The sequence below is a fragment of the Tupaia chinensis genome, unplaced genomic scaffold, assembly GCF_000334495.1.
Source record: "Tupaia chinensis unplaced genomic scaffold, TupChi_1.0 Scaffold000013_1, whole genome shotgun sequence".
Taxonomy (NCBI): domain Eukaryota; kingdom Metazoa; phylum Chordata; class Mammalia; order Scandentia; family Tupaiidae; genus Tupaia; species Tupaia belangeri.
This window is the reverse complement of record NW_006159443.1, coordinates 3,146,239-3,165,047: the sequence shown is the minus strand read 5'-3', so window position 1 is coordinate 3,165,047 and position 18,809 is coordinate 3,146,239. Positions and strand designations below refer to the sequence as shown.

Genomic DNA, 18,809 nt, shown 5'->3' with positions numbered 1-18,809 from the left:
ACAAGCAAAATGAAAAATAGTGATTGACTGTTTTAAAAAATAATTAGAATAATAATGATTGGGAAAAACATAGAAAAGATATTGAATGATGAAGCAAGGAGATTAATGTCTCTGTATTGACTGACATGCATGGCATTCCCTCTTGAAAAAGCAATGTAATACACTGTAAAGTTATATGTAATCCAATGTAATATAAAGAAAATTATGAGGATAATAAAAATAAAAACAACAACAACAACAACAAAAAAAAAAAACAGGCAAAGAGCAATTGCTCACAGTGGAAAGAAACCAAGTAGCCCAGAGGTCCCATATGAGAGATCTTCAGGTTGGAAGAAAGAGGTAGGGTTTAACATTGAAGGTTCAAATTTTATGTGTCCAGAATTTAACTCAGAAACCAAGTTCTGCATTTAAACCATTGCTTTAACCAATTTATGATAAAAATTTTTTTAGGCTGAGAATTTGAGCAGATTGTAAACATGTTTCTTCTTTCCACCCCCTTGCCATTCCAATCCAGTTTTTTTAGCACTTCGTCAGATCCATTCTGTTCATAATATGATTTCAGGGTAGCAATGTAATATTTTATAGTCACAGGGAGAAAATATTTTCTGCTACGGACTCACTCCATCATTATTTTGGATATAATTATTTTAAGAATCAAATATAACTTTTAATGTTGATATTCACTGAGTTTTCTTTCCTTAAATGTATTAAAGTGAGAGTACAGAAATCAATAATATTATTTTTACATATGACTGTTGCGAAAGGAACAATAATTGGAAGCAAACTCAGTATTAACATAGTCCATCATGAAAATGGCTCAAAATGATATTTCAAACAAGTAACTTTTCTCTAAAGCTTCAAAAGGACGATTGATTTTGTGGCAATACTGTAAGGTAGTTTCTTAGGAATCTGGTTCCCAGATGGCACCCTGCTTTAACATTCTGCCCAATTGGGTTTGAGGTACGTATGGATACATGCATACTTATTTAAGTAAGTAAAAAAACACCTACTTCAAATTATTTAGAGTTTCTACCTTTTTAGATTTTAAACATGGTTTTACTTTTTTTTTGCAAGTATATCTTTTAAATGAATTTTTCAACATCTCAATCTCCTTTTTTTTTTTTTAAAGAAAGCTTAATGACATCCAAAATTGGATCTGCAACTTGAGCATGGTGACTTCCACCTGTCAATTTATGTTACTATTTTAAAATGTTCCCTTCCTACCAACTTACTAGAAGAGAATAAAACAAAAGGGAAGTTTATTACACTATAGAATTGGTCTTCTAAAAGTTCATGGGAAGTGCATATTTTATATATATATAAATATATAAAAATTAAATATATATATTTATATGAAGTTTTTAGTGCAAAAAACAAACTGGAATCCACAGTTTGTTTATATATATATATGTGTGTGTGTGTGTGTATATATATATATATATATATAAATTCTTAAGCCTTGTGTTTCTGAGTTTCGACATTCTATTCTCGCCTGATCTGACTGAGCGTTTGCTCCAGGGTAGAGGGGTTAAGGGTGTGGATGGGTAAATCTGATGCTGGAGAAGTATGGAGGAGACAATGGCATTTCACTAGTAAGAGAATTTTGGTTTTAGAGAAGTCATGCATTTGTTGTCAGATAGCAGGCACTGACTCAGCATCCCCTGTGTGGCAGGTACTTACACTGACATGAATAAGACAGAGTCCTGCACAGGGTTCTCTGGGAAGACAGAGATGTAGTCATTTAACTTTCTAATCAGGAAGTTCCCATTGGAGCTAACAAAGGTCTCATTCGGGCTTTAAAAGCTTTTCTTGTTTCACCTACATCTAATTTTTCCTGAGTCTTAAAACTACTTGAGACAGAGAACGTGTTATTTCCTTCATCTTCTTACTTCCTGCCACTGTAGGTGTGAAGTGTTTATTTGACAATTGGATCTTAATTACGAAGACTTCCTGGATATTTTAAAACCAGGCTTTGAAGATAGGGAGAAACCTACTCTTTTCTTTGCCAAGTCTTCCTCTTTTTATTCCCATCATTCAAATGCAAAGCAGATCTGGCAAAGCAGACATTGAATTTTTGGCTTCAATTGCATTTCACTTATCATATCCGGAATAATGATGTGGCACATTACAACATAATCTAAAACTTGTACAATTTAAAGAGGATGTGTATCTCCGTGTGTGAAAAATTAGAACTTTGGACCTGTGCCTTTTAAAATATTTGGAAGTTTTTTTTTTTTTTTTTTCCCTTTGCTATAGGGCATGTGGACTCACCAGAAAGAGAGTGAGAGGGAAAGTGAGAAATCACCTCCTAGAGGGATAGCTGCACGGTGTCCCTTCTCCTCTTTGGATTTTGGGCACACATTCTCAGTGTTTCAAGCCACCAGGTCTGGGACATGAACCATGGTCTGTCATGTGAGAGTCCAGCACATTAATTACCATATCAACTGCTGGCCTGTTAGTGGAAGTTTTAGCAAATGATAAATACTCAATGTTCAATGGACATTTGAAGGACTTTTATATTTATATAAAGTGGTAGAAACATTTTAGTGTCTTTATATCATCACAAATAATTTTCAGTCTTGTGAAACAAATTTAAAAAGTATGCTCAAGACTGTTGGTGGAAAACTATGGTGGTTATATGAGTAGTAGGAGTCTTATTCAGAAGCTCAAGTGCAAGGAAGAGAAACATTGAAAAAGCAGGGACCCATAGTGTAGATGATTTCTTTTGAAAAGTCATTAGTATGGTATTAGTAAGAAATTTAACCACATCTACAGTAAGCCACATTCTTCCCAACTCCTGTCTTGGTACCTCCTACTTGTGACTAGCAGTCAACACCCAAACCCCCAGCCCCTGGCCCCAAAAGAAAAAGTCACATTAACTTTGACTTTGACATAATTAAAAACCATCTGAAGAATATGAACACAGAGCAACTTGAAGATTACTTAAGAATTCATTTGATTACTTCTTTGAAACTGCAGTCTGAGTTTTAGTCACTTCTTCCCAGGATAGAACAATTGAATGTTCAGTAGATTGCATTGGAATAGAACCATTGTGGCTGAGAGCCAGGATTTTGGTGTCCCTGGGTTTGTTTAATCCCATCCTACATCACCCAGTGGCTGAATGACCTTAGACAGGTTACCTTTCCTTCTTGTGATGGATTTGCTTCTTAGGGGTGATACCTCTACCTCACGATGTCATGATAAGAAAATGATGCCAAGTATGTAAAGTGTATAGTGCCTGGCATATTTTACAGTAACTGTTTAGTAAATAAATATTGAGCCATTGTGATCATTTTCATAATTCAGGGTTTCTTTTCTTGTTTATTTAATGCCAAAGGATTTATGCATATGCATGAAGGGTTGGGGAGTAGAAAGAGAAAGCTCGTAACTCTCAGTGGGGCCTGGTCATATGGCCATCCTTTCTCCATCTCCATCCAATTAAGACCCTGCACATAGCTGTAAGCCAGGCTTTTTTTGTTTTCTTTTTTTTTTTTTTTTTTTTGGAGAGGCTTTTGCTATAAGGCACGTGCGCTCGCCAGACAGACAAAGAGACAGAAAGCGAGAAATCATCCCCCAGGGGAGATGGCCACGCCACAATCCCTTCTCCTCCATTCTCCTCTCAGGATCTTGGGCGTGCATGCACATGTGTCCGACATGAGTTTAAGCCACTGGGTCCAGGATGCAAACTGCGGTCGGCTACGTGGGAGTCCAGGAACAGCCATTACGCTAACTGCTGGTCCCTGTAAGCCAGGCTTCTTCAAGCTGTTTGGGGGTTGTTACTTAAACCCTGGTTGGCTGTTTGGGATCTAGCCCCTACTATGTAGCATTAAACCCTTGAGCCACTAGCTCAATTGTTTGTTTTTTGTTATAGCAATTTTATTTTCATTTATTTGTCATGCCAGTGTGTGTGTATGTGTGTGTGTGTGTGTGTGTGAGAGAGAGAGAGAGAGAGAGAGAGAGAGTGAGAGAGAGCTCCCCTTTTTCCCCATGGGGCCTTGCCATACTGTAATCCTTTTCCATCCAACTCTCCATCCCATCAGGATCCTTGTGTCCCATATGTTTTTAAGTTCCTGGGCTGGTATTCAGGTCCTGGTTGGCCCTGTGGGATCCGGCTTCCTCTGTAGCACTTAAATGGTGCACTAGCTTTCCTCTCTTGATCTTTGTAGGTATGTGTCCAAGTAGGAAACATGGAGAAAACAAAACCCTGCCCCATGGTTAAATAGTGATTATTTTTGAGAATTTGTGCCATTTTTACACTTACTTTTTCTTTGTGTTGAGAACAAATATTTAAAAACTTATGTTTTTCTGATCTTTATGGTTACTTGGCTTTTCACAGTTTATCTATATTGTTCAAATAGCAAAGCTGGAAACCATACAACTGACAGCTGTTATTTAATCTGGTCCCTATGTATGTGGGACCAATATGTTTTTATTAACTTTTTTGAGACACTTATTTTTAATATTTTATAGACTATTGTAAATATTTTAATTTGATTTGAATCTGTTCCTTTGAAGAGTTTAATTTCCATATTAAAAGAACAAAGCCTTGGCCAGTAGCTGGCATGCAGGTTAAGGTGACTGGATCCCACATGATTGACTCTGCACTTCAAGTCTTGCCCTTGGAAGCTTGAAAAATCACGCTGAGTACATGTGCATGCATACGTGCCCAGAATACTGAGAGGAGAATGGAGATGGGATTGTGTTGTGGTCATCCCCCTTGCAGGGTGATTTTTTGCTTCCCCTCTCTGTCTCTCTGTCTGTCTCTGGCTAGTGCATGCACCCTATAGCAAGGAGGATAAGTATAATCTTGTCTTTACTGAACACAAATGCATGTGCACTACAATTGTTTTTTCACTCATACAAGATCTCCCTTTTGTATTTTGTCCATCTTAAAAAGTCATCATTATACTATTTGAGATATTTTTATTTTTTATCCTAGGCATTAAAAATTATAAATAGCAATAGGTCCTGTCTGTGGGATGGAAAAGTATACTTATTATTTAGTTCCAATTTTGCTTGTATTGAAGGGTAAAAAGAAGCAGGATGTATACTTCTATGGTAATGTGTTTTGGTATAACATTATAGCTAATTTTTGTTCCTTTAAAAAGAGCATTTTGAGTTAACTATCAAAACATTAAACAAGGCCCAGCTGTGGTAGCATGCTCTGGATGCTGCCTGCTGCTTGGCAGGCTGAGGCCACATGGCAGGCTTAGGCTTGATTTCTAAGCATCCTGAAATGTGAGGTGTCCTGGGCACCTGTGGTCCCAGCTACTCAGGGCACCAAGTCAGGTACATTGAGACACAACAAGACCCCATCTAAAACATCACACACACACATGCACACACACTCACACACACAGCCCTACAAAAAGAATGAAATAGAACTAGGCATACAGACTGCTTATTGGCTACTTATTATTTCTTTTTAAGAGTCTAGGTTAATGGAGCAGTTACGTTTTTGGGGGTAATTGCCTTAGTATAATTTTCGTCATGCTGAGCAGCAATCTTGGATGAGATTGTGGCTGACCAATATCCTCTGCTCCTCAGAAGTAAATGCCTTTTCAAGCACTCTGCTAACCTGGGAGGCAGCGATGTGGGTCATCACTTTTTTTCTGAAGAGCTTGGTACTGTTGCTTTAGACCCCGCCAGCTAAATATGCACAGTAAACTCAAGAGAACGTGTTCCAAAAGTGTTACTGAAAAACCTTTATTCTTGGGAACCAGCAGTTAGCGTAATGGCTATGTCGCTGGACTCCCACATAGTCGACCGTGGTTCGTGTCCCGGACCCGGTGGCTTAAAACTCACGCCGGGTGCGTGTGCGTGCGTGCCCAAGATCCCGAGAGGAGAATGGAGGAGAAGGGATTGCGGAGTGACCATCCCCCCTGGGGGGTGATTTCTCGCTTTCTGTCTCTATGTCGCTCTTTCTCTGTCTATCTGGCGAGCGCACGCACCCTACAATGAAAATCTCTCAAACAAAACAAAACAAACAAACAAAAAAAAACCTTTATTCTTAAGGAAAATAGGATACTTGTTACATAAATCTAAGTAACTCACAGTAACATTCTTAAATGTAAATTATAGGCATAATTTTTGTAGTGTAATAAAATCTCATTCAAAAAATAGAGGGCTAGCCTTATAGAGCAGCGGTTTAAGGGAGCCAGATCCCACATTGCCAACCACAGTTGGAATCTTGATCTTGGAGGCTTGAAAGACATGGCCACTGCCCAAAATCTTGACAGGAAAAGGATTGCAGTGTGACCATGCCCCACTGGGGCATCCGTGTTCTCTCTCACTCTCATGAGAGTACACACCCTTTGCACGCCCCAGCAGAGCAGATTTAAAACACATGTTGAATCAACACACTTCAGATGAGCCATTTTTTTCCTTAAGCTAAGAAAGTAAAAAGTAGGGCTCTAGTCTTCTTGGAAAAACACCTGCTTTGAATTAAGCTATATTTGCACTGACCACTGTCAATTTAAGAGGGTTTGCTGCACTTTGAGCTATTTTCTTGAGAAATCCTTAAATAAATAAATATCACTATTATTACCACATTTTACTATTTTATTACTTTATAACAATAACAATAGTGATGATTGCTATGCTTTCTGAAATGCTTGCTTTTGTTTTGTATTTTAAAAGTTTTACTGAGATCTGGAAATAAGCTTCAAAGGAATCAGTGTATCTGGATAAACAATTTGGCTGACAAGTTATTAGATTTCTTTTAGCTTAATTCAGAGAAGGAAAAACTCTCTAACAGGAAGTTCATTATTTACCTCATTCTTAATTCTGTACATGATGTATATTCACCTATAAAATACCCAAGAATTGAGCACATACACATTTACTCAATTAGCACATACATGAAAACTTATGAGGCTTGACAGAGCAAGATGCCAGACCCTGAGGAATCTCAGATCCTTGTTAATTTTGGAAATGAACTAATTTCACAGAAGGGGCTTGGTCCATGTGTTACAGGAGAAACAGCAGTAGTTTGACCATTAACTTAGGTGTCCCAAGCTTGAGGAGTCTCAGATTATAAAGAAATAAAGCTCTATATTCTTTCTTCCCATAGTTTCCACTCTCTTTTGCATATTACTTGGTCATCAGGAAAGTCATGACATATTTTTCTATGCAAAAATGTGTCATGATTTTCCTGATGCCCCACTATTTATAAGAAAGAGTAAGAAAAATCTTTTAAAAACTGACTTCCATTGACATAAGCCCGGTGCCACTGGGCTGGAAACTACTGCTTCTGGGCTGATAGAAACAGTCAGTCCTGATGTGATGAGGATGAGTGATTGGTTACCTGAGGCTCTGCTGACAGTATTGAGTCCTGCCACCTGTGGATCTTTTGTCTGTCTTATCAACATCATCCATTGAATATTTAATATTCATGTTGTGCCAATCCTGAATCTTGTGGGTAGATAAGAGAAACAAGGTTTATTTACTCGTACCTTAAGCTTACAACTAAAGGTCAGGGCCAGCAGGTGGCGTGGTGGTTAAGGTGCTGGACTCCAACATGGCCAACTACCATTTGAGCCCTGGACCTGGTGGCTTGAAAATCATACCAGGTGTGCACATGCATGCCCCAAATCCCAGGAGAATGAGAGAGGGTTTTGTGGTGTGGCCATCCTCCCTAGGGGGGTGATTTCTCACTTTCTCTCTCTGTCTCTTTCTCTGGCCATTGCACCTGCCCTGTGGCAAAAATCTAAAAAAAAATAAAAAATAAAAAAAATAAACACACACAAAAACAAAAAACCCCAACACTTGAAAGTAGATAGGAGAAGAAACATTTTTAAATCTTAATTTTTGCTTTTGGGTCTTAAGGAGCATTGAACCAGAATGATTTATAGTTGACAATTCTACGGGAATGCAGAATTTGGAGTGATGAATAGCAATGAGGTTAGGAAATCACAGTATTAGAGTGTCTGGGTAGCTCAGAAATGTTCTTATCACTGTTATTCAGTTGGCTTTGGACAAACTCAACGATAAGAGCTATCAGGCACTGTCAAGTGTTTTACATAACTTATTACTAGACTGGTAATAGTCCAGCCAGGTATTTGCCTTTTCTTCAGGTGCCTGAAATGAAGGAGAAGGGGGAAGAGTGACTTACGTAGCTTATATGATATGACCTTGGGCAAGTATGAAGCCAGGATTTTAATTCAGAGGGTATCTTGGCCTGCAGAGTTTGTCTTCCTTCCACCGTCTTGTCTAAACAGACTTCGCTTTTAAAAATTTGCTGACATTTTATTTTTTCTAGTGTTGTATATGACCCCACTTGACACATGGCAAATATCTCTGTATCATGGCTTTACAGTTATTTCGAGTGGTTATATTACAATATGCCATTCAATCCAAGAGCATTGATTTTAGGATCGTCTATTTTTAAGAATGTTGAATAAGAACACATGTGTCTTAGAATAAAATATATGTACAAGTGTGGTCCTTTAACACTGGCTTTTGAGAAATAATAGTGTTTGGATTTTATTGATCTGTGCACATAATGCCTTTATAGGTTTTATGACTATTTATGCTGATATTTATGAATGTTCAGTTGTGTTTGTCATGATAATAGAACATTCCTGTTAAGGGCTGAGGATCATAAAATCGTAGAAATCTAAATTGCTCAGGATCATATTGTCATGCTTTGACTTCTATCGCGTTAGTGTGGAAACTGGTAAACACATTTTGTTTAGAATATTTACTGGCCTACCAGGTTTTGATGCTCTATTTTAATCTTATTAAAAGCAAACTAACCAATGACTCCTTCCTCCAAACATCCCAGGCTAGGAATAAGCAGTCTTTAAAAGTGTAAATACAGGAGCCAGCCCATCACCTGGTGGTTAGGGCGACTGGATCCCACATGGACAACTGTGCAGTTTGAGTTCCACAACTGGTGGCTTAAAAAAGACATCAGGTGTGTGAGCATGCATGCCCAAAATCCTGAAAGGAGGGAGAAACGGAGAAGGGATTGAGGCTGACCATGCCTCCTGGGGATGGAGGGGGCTGCTTTCTTGCTTTCTGTTTCTCTCTTTCTCTGGCAAGTTTACATGTCCTTCAGCAAAATTAAAAAACAAAAAAAGTAAATGTAACATGAGATTTTATTTCTTTTGCAGTTTAGATCATTGTATGTTAAATTTTATACAAAGCCTGAATACAAGCTTTTTTTTGGCTGGAACCACCATCTTCCAGTAATGAACCAAAATGACGAACGGAGAGGCACCTGATATATGTTCTCTAGGCCTTTTAGAAAACATGGGGTTGTTCTTTTGGCAACATATATGCAAATCTACAAGAAAGGTGATATTGTGGACATTAAGGGAATGGGTACTGTAAAGGAATGCCCCACAAATGTCACCATGGCAAAGCTGGAAGAGTCTACAATGTCCCCAGCATGCTGTTGGCATTGTTGTGAACAAACAAGTTAAGGGCAAGATTCTCGCCAAGAGAATTAGTGTGCATATTGAGCATATTAAACATTCTAAGAGCAGAGATAGCTTCCTAAAACATGTGAAGGAAAATGACCAGAAAAAGAAAGAAGCCCAAGAGAAAGGTTCCTGGGTTCAACTAAAGCGCCAGCCTGCACCACCCAGAGAAGCACACTTTGTGAGAACCAATGGAAAGGAGCCTGAGCTTCTGGAACCTATTCCCTATGAATTCATGACATGATGGGTGTTAAAAATAAACTAATCTGTGGTCTGGTAAAAAAAAAAAAAAGCCTGAATACAAGATGAATAATTTAAAGTCCTATTCTAAAGCCAAAAATTATAAGCAAAAAGATAATGGTAATTATGTTAACTGTTCTATTGGATTGAAGAAGAAACATTACTACAGTATGCTGTCCAGTGTACAACGTAGGCATTGGACGATTTGAAACAGGTGATAAGCCCAGAGCACAGAGTGTAACAATAAATAGCACAGCCTAATTCCAGTAAGATAAAACTCCTCTCCAGTTGTGGAAAAAAGAACAAGGGATCAGATAGTGACTCAGAAAAGTAAAGTCCAAGAAGTGACTCAAGCACAGAAAAACTTTAAGAATTCTTTTACTAGAATTTACAATAAATGGAGTGATCAGCTCCTCGTACGAAGCCTTTGGAAATTATTTGTAAATGCTCGACATTCATTAATGGGAATATTTATTAAGCTTTCATTTGTGAAAGTGATATTTTATATTACCCCACAACTCATGTTATAAATGAATGATAGTCAAAGATATGAATATAACAGAATAATATACAAACAAGGACAGTTCTTTAACTAGTGAATGGGTTACATGTGATTAAAAACACTTGAGTTTTAAGGCTCTTAAATATATAAGGGAAATAAAAATACTGCCTTTGTGAGAGAGTGAGTAGAGGAGAATGAGAAGAAGAAACATTTAAACAGTTTATGTAATGCCTTGTATTGAGCTGTCTGGAAAGCCACAATGCATTTTTGCATAGAAAAACATAGAAGACTACATCACCACTTTCCTAACTACCTTATCTAATTTTTTTAAAATTGATTTTTTAAAAATTTAATTTATTATTCTATTTTGACCAAAGAGTGACTGACAGAAAGGGAGAGTGAGAAAGCAAACCATCAGGTTTGGGATTCAAACCATGGTTAGCCATGTGGGAGTCCAGCACCCCAACCACCATGCCACCTGCTGCCCCCCACCCTGGTATAATCTTATAACCACTTTATAACATAGAGTTTTGGGGACCAGCAGATGGAGTAATGGTTACATTGCTGGACTCCCATGTAGTCGACCGATGTTCGAGTCCCACATCCTGTGACTTAAAGCTCATGTCAGGTACATGTGCATGTGTGCCCAGGATCCTAAAAGGTGCATGGAGGAGAAGGGATTGAGGCATGACCATCCCCCCTGGGGGGGTGATTTCTTGTTTTCTGTCTCTCTCTGATGAGTGCATGTGCCCTATAGCAAAAATAAAACAGAGTCGTTGCCTGAATTTACAGGTGTGAAAACAGACTGAGAGGGTCTGTGACTTGCTGAAGGTCACATGCCTAGAAAATAGTGCAAGTGAAAACCTTTATTGTGGTGCCAAACCCAGTGCTCTTTGTGTTATAAAAATCCTGCTTCTATGCGTGTACTAATGAAAACTATGATGACAAAATGAAAGCATTTTTAAAAAATCTGTGTCTGTAAGACACGAGCCCCAGGCTGTCCATTGGTTAGGAAGGAACTTCTGGAAATGTGGAGGAGCGTGTGATTTTTAGAAGATATGGGTGAGAAATTACCCAGACATGGATGGGGTGGCAGATGGCGCTATGGTTAGGGCTCTGGACTCGCACATGGCCAACTGCTGTTTGAGTCCCAGACTTGATGGCTTGCTTTCTCGCTTTCCTGCTCTCCCTCTCTCTTTCTCTCTCTCACTCTGTCCTGCTCTGGTCAAATTTAAATAAATAAATACATAAATAAAATGAAATTAAATAAGTCTTTAAAAAAACTCAAAAAAACTATGGGTGAAAACTTACCCAGACTTTACTGACCACATGCTTTAAACAAGTGCTTCTCAAACTTCCATGTGCCTATAAAACAATCAGAGATCTTATTCAAATACAGAACTAAATCTGATCATTGGGTTTGGGGCAGAGCTGGGATTCTGTATTTTCAGCAAGCTCCCAGATCTTGCCAGTGAGGACTACATAACTGAGTGACAAGATTTCAGGCAACAAATGATAGCGATCACACACTGGAGAGAGGCTTCATGATGGGGTTGGGGAAGTAAAGCTTGAATGTGGCTCTAAAGAATGAGTAGGATTTAGTGAGAAATAGAACACTGCAAGAAGACTGGTCCATGCAAAGGCAAAAAGTTAAAATCAAACATTTTATAGAACCTTTTAGATGTAAAGCAGTGCAATCAAGTCTCTACTCTTGAGGTTTACATTTTTTTTTCCTAAGAAAGATTTTTGCTACAGGGCATATGCACTTGTCAGAGAGACACAGAGAGACAGAAAGTGAGAAATCACCTCCCAGGGGAATGGCCACGCTGCAATCCCTTATTTTCCATTCTCCTCGCAGGCTCCTGGGCACCCACACACAAGAGCCGGTGAATTCTAAGCCTCCAGGGCCAGGACTCCAACTGCAGTCAACTGCATGAAAGCCCAGTGACGAAACCATTATGCCATCTGCTAGTCCTGAGGCTTACATTTTGATTGGGGACATTTGAGAAATTAGTCCCTGGGGTAGTTTGGCAGATGACAGGCAAGATGACAGGTAGGTTAGAACTCATTTGAGTGGGTACCTCGAGTATCTTCACTAGGGAGTATAAACTTTATCTCATAGGCCATGGGGTTATTGCCCAACGCTTTAGAGAAGAAGGCTAAAATATTAAAATTAGAGACTTAGAAATATGGGTTAGTGAAGTCACATATAAGACGAATTATTGAGATTAGTATGGAAGCTGGGAGAGATGTAAAGACATTCTCCCAGTCCATCAGTGTTGTGATAAGGATGCCACTGCTGAAGGTGGAAATGTAAATGAGGACATAAACCAAAGTGGTTTGAAGTAAGACATGATGGGGATTGAGTGAAGGAGGCAGAAATGTTGGCATTTGAGCTGTGCAAGTATTAGTAGAAATAGGAAAGGCAGTTGATTTGGGGTCAAGAAGGAACGTTGGTTTTCAACACATGGTGTTGGGCATGACAGTAGAGCATTCAGGTGGAAATACAGGAGTTGTTAAAATATTATTTTTAAATAATTATTTAATTTTATTTATTGGTGGTGGTATTATTTTAAAAAATTTGCTATAGGGTACATGTGCCTGCCAGAAAGAGAGAGAGAGAGAGAGAGAGAGAGAGAGAGAGAGAAAGTGAGAAAGCAAGCCACCAGGTCCAGGACTCGAACTGTGATTGGCCATGTGGGAGTCCAGCATCTTAATCACCATACAATCTGCTGGTCCCAAAAACTGTCAAAATATTTAAAGAGAAACCTGAGCTGGCTTTGTAGACTTGGGAGTCATCTATGTAGAGGTAGTAGTCATTTGTAGAAAAATAGAGTTCAGTTCTGAGAAAGTAAGGATGGAAAGAGAAGTATAGAATTCCTTTTGTTTGTTTTTTAGATGAGCACTTTCTTCTAATACATTTGTTTTCCTGCCTCTGCTTTCTTGCTTGGTGCAAAATGGTCACCATTGACTCTGAGACCACGCCACACCTTTGTCTCTGTTGTTTTCTTCTCCAAGAGACCCTTATTACCCATCATTATCTTTTGTCTTAAATTTTTTTCCCAGCTTCATTGTGGTATAATTTATATGCAATAAAATTCATCCATTTTATGGGCTGGCAGGTGTTGTGGTAGTTAAGTCGCTGAACTCCCATGTGGCCCACCACAATTAGAGTCCAGACCTGGCAGCTTGCTTGCTTTTTCCCTTTCTCTTTTTCTCTGTCTCTCTCTGGTCAAATTAAAAAATAATAATAGCAAATAAAGTGAAATAACTCTAAAACATTTATCTATTTTATGTATATAGTTTGAATTTTGGTAACTGAAGACTGCTGTGTAACAGTCACTATAATCGAGATGTAGAACAGAGTTGTCCTTCTGCCCCTTAGCAGTCAGACCCTTCACCTGGTCCCTATCCACAATGCTTTCAGGTACTATAATGCTTTTTCTAGAATATCATATAAATGACACATAAGGTATGTAGTTTTTTATGTTTGACACTTCCATTTTGAGTACTATTTTTGATATTAAAACGTGTTACATAGTTCTTTATTACCAAGCAGTACATGTTGAACACCCCTAATCCAAAAATCCAAAATCCAAGATGTTCTACAACTGGAAATTTTTTGAGCTTAGCAATGACACCACAAAGTGTAAAATTCCATGCCTCCCTCATGGGATAGGTCACAGTCAAAATGCAGCAATATAAAAATTTTGTGTAAAATTACCTTCAGGTTTTGTGTGTAAAGTATATATAAAACAAAGGAATGTATTTATTTTTAAAATTTGTTACAGGGCATGTGCTCTCACTGGAGAGAGACAGAGACCAACAAAGTGCATGTTAACTGCAGCTTTACTCATTTGTCTGCTTTCTTTAAGTCCAGATAAGGATTCCCTCTTTTCATGGACGTTCAGTATCTGTTTTCTATAGTGCCTTCTGCAATCTTTCTAGTTTCCTGTCCTAGGAACTGCTTCACTTTGGAATTAACCAGCAGTGGAAATACCGCCCCTTCAAGGGAAGTGCTGGGCCTTGCTTGCAAGGGTGTTGGCTTGTACTCTGGACCAAGCTGGGAATTGAAATCACCATGTCCATAGAATCCAACATCACTGCCCATCCTATTCTTAGGATCTTTAAATATTAAATATCACCATTTGCATGGCTTCCACAATGCAGGCTGCTGTCAGCATACCTAGCCCCATCCATTTGCTTTGCACATTCTTCCACAGTGCCAGGAGAGCTGTGGCTTGCTCACCTCTTTCCCATCATCTGCTATTACACCTCAACTCTGTTTCTCTTATAAACAATTGTTCACAAAAGAATACAACCCTATGAGAATAGACAAGTTCAGGCACATTGCATCCATACACACAGATGTATATATCTGGCTGCCTTCTCCACCCAGCAAACCCTACTCCCAAACAGCAGCCCTGGGGGCCGTGGAGGGCCCATGCAATCCACAAAATGATGAATCTGATTCAGCCTGTTATACTAATTTTTATACCGCAAACTGCTTCAGCTTGTATCCATCAAGGTTGAAAAAAAACAACACAACACTTAAAGGGCATGTATGTTACCAGGATATTGATTCAGTGAACAAGTGATGAATGAGTTTACCAGACATTCATTGAGCTCCTCTTATGTGCCCGGCACTGTTCGAGGCATTAAGGATTCAGTTTTGCGAGAAGGACAATGTGCTGCCATTCTTAGGCGTATTCTACAATAATAGGTAGCACAGACAATGAATCAATATGAGATCAGCTGAGGCACTGAAAAGGACTATGAAGAAAAGTAAAGCATGAGGAGAGAGCATGTCAAGAAGATGCTTTTGGACATTTTTTTTTTTTTGAGAGGTTTTTGCTATAGGGCACGTCTGCTCGCCAGACAGACAGAGAGAGATAGAGAGACAGAAAGTGGGAAATCACCCCTCAGGGGGGATGGCCATGCCGCAATCCCCTCTCCTCCATTCTTCTCTCAGGATCTTGGGCACACATGCACATGTGCCCGGCGTGAGTTTTAAGCCACCGGGTCTGGGATGCAAACCACGGTCAACTATGTGGGAGTCCAGCGACATAGCCATTACGCTAACTGCTGGTCCCTGGACATAATTTTTAAACTATACTTTTGGATGAAATTTCAGTGCAGATTGAGTAGATTGAAAGGCAGTAATAACACTAGCTGTATGGGTTATTGTTTTAGTCTATCAATGTCATAAAGACTTTTCCCTCCCTCCCTCTCTTTCTTTTTTCTTTCCTTTTCTTTCTTTCTTTTCTTTTCTTTCTTTCTTTCTTTTTTCTTTTTTCTTTTTTCTTTTTTTTTTTGCCAGAAGATGTATGTGCTTGCCAGAGAAAATTACAAAGAGAAAGGGAAAGGGAGAAGGCTCCCCACAATGGAACGTGGTCATGCTGCAGTCTCCCCTCCTCTATTACTCTATCCTTCTGGGATTTGGGGCACACACATATGTGTGCCTGGTGTGTTCTTCAAGTCACTGGGGCCGGGACTTAACTGTGCAGTTGATCATATGGGAATTGACTGTCTTAACTGTCAAGCCATGGGTTGGCCTGACTTATGGTGATCTTTGTCTTCTGGAAGAAGTTTACCAACTTGAAGCTTAGTATGTTTCCAGGTTAAGAGTCAGGAGATAGGTGATGTGTAGCAATAAAATGCTGTAGTCTGCAAGCCAATCCCATGTGGGAAGGCTTACGGTTCAAATCCAGAGCCTTCCTAAGTATAGGTACCAGGCAGGCACATGCCTGTGATCCAGGCTAATGAGACTTGAGATGGATCTCAGCATCAAGATCCTGTTGGGGGTGCTATCCCTGTCCATCTCTTTGTTTTCTGTCTCTCTGCCTCTCTTGCTAATGGAGGAAGAAATAAATCTATCAACACAAAAAAAGAATGGGGAGAAGGGAAAGGTAGGCACATAGAACTGATGTAGATGTTAATCAGTTTGATTTCGGGATTCTAGAATTTATCTATATTTCAGAATAGGTTATTAAATATATGTGATTTAATTGGTCAATTAAACAACTTAAAAAGATGCACATTAACTTCTGAAGGTTGGGGTGCATTTGTATGTATACACATGAAACTTGGCGTCCTCTGTGTCCCTGCCTCCAACTTGGCAGCCCACTGACTTGCAGGGCTTTTGTCTGCATTTAAATTTTACCCTCACAGAAGAGTGATGATTCAGCCTTTTTTATACTTTTAAGATTTTTTGTACGGTTTGAAGTCAAGGAAACATGCTCCGATCAGATTATTAAATGCTTATGGTATCTTAACTCTCAATTGTCATAGAGATTTGGTGTTTTGTCTAGTCATCTCCTTGAATCTTGTGTGTATACTTGAAGTGTGCATTCTTACTCATCAGCACACCATGGCTCCCACTCATTCATGCTGTCAGCTCCAACCATGTTCCTCTGACAGACTTAAGTAGTTCTGTCTTCTCATCACTTATTTCTTATCTACCTACATCTTTTCCCCCTTATATTTGTTAGGCCACTTTCCTCTTTTTTGTACTCCTGTGGTCAGCCATTTTTGGAGGCTAGGCTCCATCTCATCCCATTTATAAAGTCATTTCTCATGAGGAGAGGAAGCCTAGTTACTAGTCCGTGTTTAATACTACTGGCTGCGTGCACTCTAGCAAGTCTCTTGCCCTCTCTGTTCTCCCATTTCTTTAAATGTGAAATGGGAGACCACTCTAGTATTTACTGCATAGGAACCATGGTGAGGATTAAATTATTATTTTTATACAGGTAAAGAGTCTAAATATCTGTCAAATAGTAAATATTCAATGGAAGTTAGCAATTTTTTTATTACTAGGACTACTATTTTGGATAAAATTTTAGTCTTTTTTCTCTGAACTCCCATGATACTATCTATACAACAGGTTTCTTCTATTATTATTATTATTATTATCTTTTTAATGTTTCATGGTAGGTTTTGAAAACTACTGATTCTTAGAATGTACGGAGCTAGAGAGAATGAAACAACACTTTGTGAAAAATGATCGAGTATGAACATGAGGCTGCAGACAAGATTTAGGGATGGTTCTTGTTCAGAAGGGCTGTAGACTATGAAACCTGTGAGAGGAGGAGTGGACATGAGGCAGGAAGGCAAAGTACCATGAGTTAGCTTTTGTGTTTGTTTGTTTGTTTGTTTGTTTTTGGGCTTTTCTCTTTCTTCAAGAGGAGAAATGAATAAGGATTGGTTTATCGATTTTTTCATATTAATATTAATTCTGTTATGTTTGCCTCAATTTAAATCTTAGATTCTCAGTAAGAGGAAGGTAAAAATGACTTTCTGGCTAAAAGTGGCAGAGTCTGAAGACAAAGGATTGCAAGGGTTGCATTTCTTTCTAAACTATCTGGTTTTATCTTGGAGGAATAAGCCAAGGGGTTAAAGGCAATGAAGGATCTGTCCATGGGAGGAAAAACCCTCCTAGGAGGTTGTCCATTGAAAAGTGGAATTTAAATATAAGTTTATATTGGTGCAAGAATAATTTGAAATTTATATATGTATACACACACACACACACACACACACACACACACACATATATATGTTATACACTTTCCATGAAAGAAAGAGGGGGACTGCCCAGGAACTAGTGTGGGTCACTTGGCCAGGAGAGAGTGGTGTGACTCAGGTAATAATTCTGTGGCCTCCATCACCTGTTTTCACCCGTTCAGCATACAGTGAAGGAGGGAGGAGGAAAGACCTCTAGGCACTTTTGCCCTATTGCATGTGGAGGAAAGTTTTTCTTTTTCGTTCTTTGATATTTAAACTCAGAACTATATTCCAATTAAATCTAACTCTTAAAGCCAGGTTTAGGGATCACCAAGGACAACTACCCCTGGGTAGTGCAATTGCTGAGAAAACAATGATAAACCTTTGGATGAATTTGAATAAACATAAAATATTCACCAGTATTCTTAGAATTAAAAAAAAAAGAAAGCAAGCACACTTGTTTCCTAAATCTAAAGAACATAAAATTATCAATCTAGTCCATTATTGGGAATCTTTAGAAATGATTATTTTTACCCTTCCTCAGAGACTTCCTTATAAGTTGATAATTTGTCCTCTTAATTTTTAATTTTAATAATAGTGAAAATTGTAGAAGTAGAAAAAGTATCTTCTCACTCAGTTTGTAGTAAATTATTGTGTCTAATGGCCTCAGATCTTCTTGAAATTATTGATAGTTCATTCATAAAATGGTTAGAGACTCAGAAAGCATTTGTCTTAGACAAGTTTTGGACTTCTAGATACTCATTTACCTCCTCATTCTCGGGGTACATTGTTCATGATTCTCTTCCTCCTCTATCACTCCTGAATACATAATTTGACAACCTGCCATTTGAATCCTTTCTTACATTCTTTAAAAACTTTAAAAAGATGGGAACCAGCAGTTAGCGTAATGGCTATGTCGCTGGACTCCCACGTAGTCGACCGCGGTTCGTGTCCCGGACCCGGTGGCTTAGAACTTACGCCGGGCGCATGTGCGTGCGTGCCCAAGATCCCGAGAGGAGGATGGAGGAGAAGGGATTGCGGCGTGACCATCCCCCCTGGGGGGTGATTTCTCGCTTTCTGTCTCTATGTCTCTTTCTGTCTGTCTGGTGAGCGCACGTGCCCTATAGCAAAAACCTATC

The 18,809-nt window shown here is 38.9% G+C and overlaps 1 protein-coding gene across 7 annotated transcripts in view; it reads left to right on the top strand.

Annotated features, from left to right (window-relative positions):
* Positions 1-18,809, top strand: part of LMO7 (LIM domain 7) — a 271,459-nt gene that overhangs the window by 158,543 nt on the left and 94,107 nt on the right. The window lies entirely within an intron of this gene.